Below are 9,449 nucleotides of genomic sequence, written 5' to 3'. Positions count from 1 at the left end.
ATAGTTTGTTTATCCATTCATCTGTTGATGGGCATCTAGGTTGTTTCCATCGTTTTGCTATCGTGAACAATGCTGCCATGAACATAGGTGTGCATGCTCAGGGCATTTCTGTGTGGCCCCTACGAGGGGTGACTTGGAGGCACCCACCCACATTGCTGAGATGCCGAACATTCATAGGACCCCTCGTTCTTGTAAAACTCACTCTAAAAAATGTATACTAACATAAGTGTATACTATATACTCCATGCACTTATGTTGTATATGTATGTGTAGAGTAGATGAGCCAGGAGTGTTTGGGAAGAGAAAGCTCTGCCCTGAAGGAGCAGGTGTGAAGTGGTCATCCTTATGCACTCACTCAAAGTGACCCGGATGGGTGTTTGCATAAAGGTATTTAAAAATGCCTATTACCTGTACACCAATGCTCATTGCAGCACTTTTCACAATAACCAAGAGGTGGAAACAACCCAAGTGTCCATTAACAGATGAATGGATAAACACAATGTGGTACCTGCACACAATGGGATATTACTCAGCCATAGAGAGAACTGAAGTCCTGGCTCATGCCACTACATGGATGAACCTTGTAAACATCATGCTGAGCAAAATAAGTCAGTTACAAAAGGACAAATACTGTATGATCTCACTTACATGAAATAGGCAATTACACAGAAACCGAAGATTATTAGTGGTTACCAGGAATGGGAGGAAAGGGGAGAGGGGGAGTTTTTGCTTAGGGGGCATTGAGTTTATGTTAATGGTGGTGGAATGGTTTGGAAAAGGATAGCCGAGAACGCTGGCACAATTCAAAAAATGTAATCAATGTCACTGAATTGTACATGTAGAAGTTGTTGCATTGGCGAACAAAGGCAGGGTGGCCAGTGGGGCCTGGTCTTCCATCTCTGGTGCCCTGGACATGCCCAGGTCGGGTCATGGAGAAGTGATGCCCAGAGAGGCAGGCAACCTCCGAGCAGCTGCAAGAAAGCTGAGAGCTGGGGGCACCTACGCCCGCCCACCTGGGCCTTCAGCAGACTCCCAGGGCCCCCTGGTGGGCTTCCAGGCCCTGCTCCCAATGTCAGCGACTGCTGGGGAGGAGGGTCCTAGGTTAGAGAAGGGGTCAGTCAGGGAACAGCTCTTCTGTGCTTTAATGTTTTACTGCCTCCCCTGTATAATGAACCCCAGACAGGCCCTTTAAACCCTTTCTTCAGAGCGTGCCTTCTAACCCACTTTCCGCCTAGCCACCAGCCTGCGCTCAGTCAGTCTACAGGATGGCTCTGTTTGGGCAGATGTGGAGCCGGCCTGTCTGGACAGGCAGAGCTTTCTGACTCAGTGGGCTGTGGCGCTGAGGGGGAAGCCTCTGAGAACTTAGACTCCAGACTTTATTTCACAAAAACAAACAATTTGAGAAATCCTGAACTTCTTTCCTGAACCCCTGACTGGGTGTACGGGGCTGTTAGGGATGAGGGGGATGGGGGGGAATAGGAGTTCCTCTTCTGTTGCGCCTGAGAAACAAGCCTAATGCAAATAGTACCAGCAAAATGTATCGGCCAGCAAACCCCATAGGCCCTGAATGTCCTCCAGAAGGGACTGACCTCAGGGACAGCTTGGTGTCCCTGTCCCAAGACAAAGAAAAAGACTCATTTCTGGGCCTGGCAGTGATGGGCAGCCTGGGTCTGTGCCCATGGCCTGGAGAAGCAGATGGCTAGGGTACACTTATGGAAGCAGCAGGCCTTGGACTTGATACCACAGCCCAGGCTGCCCTCGACCACACTCTGATGGGTCACTATCCCCAGCCCTTCAGCTGCTCTGATCACCCTGTGACCATGCCCCCGGCTCCTGGAGGATTCTGGGTTGCAGTGTCCTTTGGGCCTGCAGGCGGCCAGCGCCCCCCACTCCCCTTCACCCCTTCCTGGGCTGGGCCTTGGTAGGTCTGGACTGGGGTCCTGGCACTGTTGTGCTGGCGAACATTTAACAACTGGCCCGTTCCAAGGTGACTTCATTGAATGTAGAGCTGGCAGAGGTGTGCAAAACCGAATCAGTATGGGCCGTCCAGTGCACCCCTGGGTGAGTTCTGGAATGTTCCACATTGTACTTGTGCGTTCCATGTTGATCATATGAAGCTCTGGTGTGTCCTTCCTGCATATGCCTTGATCGCTGGCATCTCTCGTCCAGGGAGGTCACCACGTGTTGGCTCACAGGCCTGGCTCCTGAAAACTAGCTTTCTTATTCTGAGCAGAAATTTCTAGTGGAAGGGGTTCCTCTGTCCAGGGGCAGAAACCTTTGTCAGAGAGTAAGGAGCCCTCAGGGTGTGTTGGCTGTGGCCCTGTGGGGGATGGTGTGTGCCCCTCTTGCCCTATCCTTGCTGAAGGGGCTGCTGTTCCTCCACACTACCCTTGGGGCCACTCTGCCCTTGACCTGTGGTGTGTGGAGGGGCTGGTGAGGCTGTGCAGGGCTCTGAGAGACAAGGGGGGCCTCGTGGGGGTGGCCCCTGGAGGGTTCTGGGTGGAGCATGGCGGGGTGTGCCGGGATGCTGAGTGGAGGGTGGTGGAGGGTGGGCTGGCGGGGGGTAAGAGGGGTAGTCACCTTGTTGCAGGCTGGGTGAGGTCAGGGGCTGCAGTGTATGTTGTTGGGCAGGGGTTCTCGGAGCTCTTCTGTGTTGTGGGGGCAGAGGGGGCCTCCCTGACTCAGCCCAGGCCTCTGGGTTAGGGACTTCACCTGCGAGGGGTGGAGGGTGCCTCTAATGGTCCCCAGTCAGACCCTGAAGGAGGCAGAGCATGTGCGACGCATGGCTGGGGGTGCTTGAAGCTGGGGGAGCACAGGGCTGCTCCCTGCAGACAGGCTGAGATAGGGCAGGGACAGTAGGGTGGGGGACTGAGCCAGGATGGGGGAAAGCGTGAACAGTGGCTCCTGTGGGGTGAGAGTCTGGGGCTGAGGCCGAATGTCGCTGAGCAGTGCATTCTAGCTCTTCAGGGAGAGGCAGAATCTTAAATGCAGAAGGTTAAAGTCCCCTCCTGTGAGGCACCAGGAACCCCTGTGCCTCCTGTTCTGATGTGTAGGAGGGGCTGCAGAATGAAGTCCTGGAGGTGGGGGCTCTGGTGCTCCTCCCCAGCGTATCCTGGGTGGTGGGGGCTCTGGGTCCTTGCGGATGGAAAACCCGGATGGATGGGACCAGACTGGGGCAAGTTCTTTTCTGGTCCGGCACCTCAATCCTGCCTTCTTTTGTCCCCATTAATTCGGAGGCGCAGGTGCAGCTCTGGGCAAACAAGGGTGTGGTGCCCTGCAAGTTAACCCTTTCCCCCTAGCTGGACTAGGAGCCTGGGGGCGGTCCCATGCCCAGGTGGGCAGTTTGCTACAGGTGCCTCCGGCAAAGTGACGTGGCCCAGGTTGGTAGGCCAGGGGCAGGGTGGTGGTGAGGGAGGGTACTAGGAAGGGACAGAGGCTGCTGGCTCGGCTTGGTCCCTTTGCGCTCGGGTCTTTGGAGTCAGACAGCGCAGCCCCTTCCCCTTCTTTGGTTTCCTGCTCATGGGGAAGGGGCCTTGTGGGGGAGCCCCCCCACCCCTCCTTCTCAAGAAGCCTCAGCGCCCCGACCGCCTCCCCCTCCAGGGTCCCTCTTGGGCTGGGAGGGGTGGAGGAGGTGAGCTGTGCACAGGAAACCTGAGTCCCTGCCAGGTGCAGGGACAAAAGTGGTGCCTCCCCCAGCTGCCCTGCCTGCCTGTCCCCCTCCGCTGGCACCTACAAATGGGCCCTTCCTTCGTCCCCTCCCCACAGAGTCTATGTGCCAGTGAAGGCGGGCCTCGCAGTCACTCTGAGGGTCCCAGTTTGGATAGGTAGTCGGTACTGCCTGGGGGGTGAGCCCGTGGGTGGGGAGGCCTTGGACAGGCCAGGGTCCAGCAAGAGAAGGTTGAGGGGCCGGCGGGACACGAGCTGGGCCAGGCCTTGGATCTGCAGCACCGTGCCTCCTGGCCGAGGGTTGGAGTTGGATGACAGGAGGGGGGAGGGGCAGGCTCAGCCCCGCCCCATGTAGGCCCCCCCCCCCCCCCCCCCCCGTGGGTGACACCAACCCGTGGCCCCGCCCCTGAATACCTGGTTGTGCACCTGTCACTTGTTTGCTGAAAGTGAGGCCAGGGCAGCAAATGCTGGCTTTGCTGGGACCCTGTTTGTGTGTCTTGTCACCAAACACTCCTGAAAGAGGCTTTCCCAGAAACGGCAGAGGCTTAAAATGGCGCTGAGGTGGGAATGCCCCTACTCTTTCTCCCTCCCTCCCACTGCCTCTGCTGAGGCCTTCCCTTCTCCCCCTTTTCTCTCCCTCGCTTGTGCTCACAGAGTTTGGGATCTGTAGCCCTGGGCTTCCCCAGGTCCCTCCCGGGTCCAGTGAGTCTCGGGTCAGGCAGCTGTGATGTGGATCCTTCTGAGATATCTGGGTCACCCACAGGGAGCTCAGGGCCAGGGGCGTACCCACTGTGGGCTCGGGGACACCCAGAGGGTGGGGTTCCTAGGAGAGACGCACTCCTTGCAACCTCTCCACTGGAAGCCAGAATTGATTTTTTGGGGCATCAGGGGCACGCATGACATTAGGGGCCCAGTTCAACCCTGCTTGGACCAGCCATGCGACCCTGGGCAAGCAGCTCACACTGGAGCCTCCGTCTACTCCTTGTTGACAAGAGTGGACATAGGCCCCTGGAGCAGGTGACCCTGGCAGGGCCTGGTGCAGAGTCCCCACCAGCTCCCGCCCCAGTGGAAGCGGGGGCAGGTCCGGCCATCATGCTGGTGGGTACCTCCCACCTGCTCAAGGTCCCCGGTGCTCACCCAGGAAAGACAGAACCTAGACCCCTCCCCAACCCTGCTTTTCTGTGGCTGTCCAGGCCCTTCCCACTGGACACAGGCTGGTCCTGCACTCAGGCACAGCCCAGCACCTGGGCTGCTTGTGGTGGTGACCAAAGCCCAGCTGCCTCCCTGCACAGTGGCTTCTCCCTGGCAGGGCTGACTGGAGCTCAATGGACCATAGTGCCCTCTTTGCCATCTCACCCTCTATCCAGGCATGCCTTATCCGAGTCCCCTCCCGCGAGACTCCTCACGCACGTGCACACATACACACGCATAGTCGTGTACACAGTCAGGTACACGTTCCTGCATACAAACACATGCATGCACACACAGTCCCCTGCATACATACGTGCACCCTCACATATGTGTGCAAGTTGCACACACTTTCACATACTCACACATGCACTCATGAACACACACACATGCTTATGCAAGCATGCACACTCACGCATACTCATGCACACTCCCATGCATGCTCACACGGTATTTGAGGTGTATGCTCATGCTTACATGATGCTCACTCACATTCATGTGCACAAGTGCTCACAACACATACTTGTGCACACTCACAAGCTCATGCACAAGTACACTCACATGCATGCTCCCTTAGCACATGCAAACTCGTACTCACACGCTCACGCAATCACACATAGTCGTGCATCCACACATCCGCTCTGTCACACACAGTCCCTGATACACACACATACGTGATTACACACAGTCATGCACACACATGCACATTAGTGCACGCTAACATGCTCACACTCATGCATAGTCACATGCACACACACGCTCAGTCACACACATTCCTCCACACCCACACATGTGCACACTCACCTGCAGTCTTATATACTCATGCACATTTGCACACACATGTCTGCAGTCACAATCACGTGCTCATATGTGTGAGTGTGTATGTGTGTCACATGCACTCCCACACTATGCACACGTATGCATAGTCACCTACTCTTACATGCTCATACATATGCATGCCCATGCACGGTTACACATACTTACACATTCACACACATTTACATACTCGCACAGGCACGCACGCTTACGTACATGCTCACACGCATGCTCACGTGTATTGACAAGGTGCTGCCGCCAGGCAGGACTGTGACAGCCGTGTCGCTCTGAGCAACTCGTTTCATCCTGGATGCTCAGCCACTTGATCTCACCCAGTCCTCCTGACCTCCCCCTTCCAGATGTGGAGGACTTTGAGGAGCCTGCCGCCTCCTCTTGGTGGGGATAAAGTTCTTGGGCCTGGGAGGGGTTGGGCAGCCCCAGTGGCCAGGAGGCAAATTCCCTGTGACTAAACCAGCACCCTACCAAGAGAAAACAGAAAAAAGACTTTGCTTCCCTTGAGCCTTACTGGGGATGGAGCCTCCCAGTCCTGAGCACCTAGAATCAGGGAAACGCGACCTGAATCGTCATGACCCTGCAATTTTGCCTACATGGAGCCAGCAGGGCAGTGAGCGGGTTCTTGGCCCTTGTGCCGGCTCGACCAGCTGGATGGGCCCCTTCTTCAGGGAATCTCGACCGGGAGCCCCTCAGCATGGGTGGGTTCTTCCAGGAAGCCCTCCCTGACGCTTCCTCTGTTTCCTTCACACCCAACATTCTGCAGCCTGTCTGTCCCTGCGGCTGTGAGAAGTGAGGGATCTGGGATCAATGCAGGAATGTGTGGAAGAACTGGAAGGAAGGAAGGAAGGAGGGGGAGAGTGAGGAGGGGAGCTTTTGCCTTGTAGGTGTCCTCGAGTGAATGAGTGAAGAGGAAGCTGCACGCAGCACTGTTCCCACTAACGCATACCTTCCCACCTGCCCACAGGTGTGCGCTCAGGGAGGTCTCCGCCCTCCCCCACCTCCTGGCTGGGCCCAGGGCTTACTGGCCTTGGTGGGGTGAGGTTTTTACCGAATTTAGCAATTCAAACGATGTACCCTTTGTCTGAGAGTGTGCCCCTAACTTGCTGGTGTGAAAGTCTTTCGCTGATCCCCACCGGTTACCTGTGCCAGCACCTATGGCTACCCACTTCTAGCCTCGCAGCCTTGCTGGGGGAGAAGGGGAAGGTGTCACTTAGCTCCACGAGGACGCAGGTGTAACCCTGGTACAGAAGGGAAACTGAAGCTTAGCCAGGAGGGGCAGAGCAGGAGGGGGCCATCTGGATCCCACCCCCGCCCCAAGCACTGGGTTTCCTCTGGCCCAGGACTCTGGGTCTTGCTTCTAACCTTCACCCCTCTTTGTCTTCTTGGGTTCTGGAGCAGAAGACAGGGCAGACAGATCTTTCTGGCATGTTGGGTTTGTGCCTAGAGGTGCACTCAGGGGTCAGGCTCCTGGAAAGGGAGGCTGATGTGGTCAGTGGAGGGGACTTGCCAACCCTGCTGAGGCAGGACCTGGGGCTCTGGACGTCTGGAGCTGCCCCGTGAGGAGGGCTGGCTGGTTAGAGCAGGACCGAATCTCACACTTCCCTGAAGGTGCCTTTTTTCAGTTTCCCAGAGCTGTGGGGACATGAGGATAGGACATTCGTGGCTTGAGAAAGGAAGGGACAAGGAGGGCAGAGTGCTCCTAGTCCTGGGGTCCCTGATGGACCAGACAGGGAGGGGGTGAGAAGAATTGGTAGGGAAGCAGACGGGGTGGGGGGTGGCTAGCAGAGGGGAGTGTGAGAGAAGGGGCGGGAAGTGAGGAGACAGGTGGGGGACGAGAGGAGGAGGCTCAGCATCTCCAGGGTCCTAGGCTCTGGCTGGGGCCTTGTGAGGGGATGAGAGAGGGGGAGGCCCCTCCTGAGTGGCAGGGCTGCCTCCTCCCTGGGGACCTGACAAGTCTGGATACCCCCTGTTTGGGACTGGACAGGCTGGGCTCTCACGGTGTGGAAGGGACTCCCACAGTGGGGTCTTTGAGATGCTAATGCTTCCCTCACACCTCAGATAAGGTCTCTTTTCTTCTTTTTTACTTTTCTTCAAAGGAGGATGCTGAGGGGCGGGGGCTGCCTTAGGCTTCACTAAAGGCAGCAAGATGCTTGCTGGGCATCCTCCATGCTCTGGGGGTGCTCTTGAGAAGGGCAGGAGATTCAGGGCAGATGGGGGCATGACTTGGGCCCAGGAGAGGCCCTGGGCAGGTCACAGTGTCCTCTCAGGGTCCACTCAGGATGGAGCTGGGGGACAGGGGCATATGGGCTCCCCACCATGCCGGCTGCTGTCCCCCAACCCTGAGCCTGCACTAGGGGATGCCACACCACCCTCCAGACTCACCTGCAAGTTCACTTGCAGACAAATATACTGCCCAGAGTCAGATCCCTCTGAATGCCCCCCAGTGCTTATGATCTGATAAAGTCTCAGGTAATGTCAAGACAGAAGAGATGTCAGAGGAAGGCAGGTGGACCTAGCAGGGTGGGGATTTGGGATCTGGACAGAGGAAGCCAGACAGGGAATGGTGGGTCCATTCATGTTCCCATTATTCCTGCAGCAAACAGGAACTCCTGCTTGTATGTGCAAGGAGACATGTTCAAGGGAGGGTCTTTGGAGCATTGTTGGAAAGTGGAAACAACTCAAATGTCCATCAGAGGGGAGTGTATCCCTGGATTGGGATAGGGTCCCAAGGAGGGGCATCATCAGTTCACTGGTAAATGCACTGACTTGAACATGATCATTGGATCTATCTCAAAAAACATCAAGTAGGGGAAAGAGCAAGATCAGACAGGTATGCACATTTATATGTATTAGGTATTTACATAAATCAGTTTAAATACCCCCTAAAATACTGTGTGCTGTGTATGGAAACCTACTTATGTGGTAAAAGTATAAAGCTTGAACAGGAAGTATTCACAGGGGCTTCAGGATGGTGGTTGTCTTGGGGAAGAGGTGGGTAGGGATTATAGGACTGGAATGTGGGCGGCTGGAACCTGCTCAAACCTGCTGGAATGCCATGTGTCTTTTGTAGCCGCTGAATGTGTGTCCTGTGAGCATTCACTGGGTCTAGGTCATTTATTGTGCTTTCAAATCTTCTATATACTTTCTGATTGCTTGTTCTATCCCCTATTAAGAAGTGTGTTAAGATCTCCTACCATGACTGCGGCTTTGTCTGTTTCTCCTTGTACTTAATTTCTGCTTTATGTATTTTGAGATCATATTACCAGGTGCATAAAAATTTAAAATTACTAAATTTCCTGGTGAATTAAACCTTTTATGATTATGGCATGACCCTCTTTTTTTTTTTGTGCTAGAAATGCTTTTATCTTAAAGTCTAATTTGGCTCCAATTAATACAGATAGGCTGGCTTTAATTGGTCAGTATTTGCATGGTATGTTTTTCCATCCTTTTACCCTCAAGCTTTGTGTATCCTAATGTTTTAGAATATCCTCTTGTCAACAGCATGTGTATGTATAGATTTAATTCTATTTAACAGTCTTTGTCTTTTAACTGGAATATTTTGTCCATTTATATTTAATGTCTTTATGTTAATTGCTTCTTGTCCATCTCCCCCACTAGAATGTAGGTTTCTAAGGGTGATCTTTGTCATATTCACTCACAGTGCCTGGAACAGGGACTGATACAGGATAGGGGCTCAGCAAATATTTGTTAAATAATTGAAAAAAGTAATTTCTGATATCTTATTTTGAGCTTTTCATTTGTGC

Source organism: Trichechus manatus, unplaced genomic scaffold (genome assembly GCF_000243295.1).
Source record: "Trichechus manatus latirostris isolate Lorelei unplaced genomic scaffold, TriManLat1.0 scaffold00122, whole genome shotgun sequence".
Classification (NCBI taxonomy): domain Eukaryota; kingdom Metazoa; phylum Chordata; class Mammalia; order Sirenia; family Trichechidae; genus Trichechus; species Trichechus manatus.
This window is presented reverse-complemented; position numbering follows the sequence as displayed.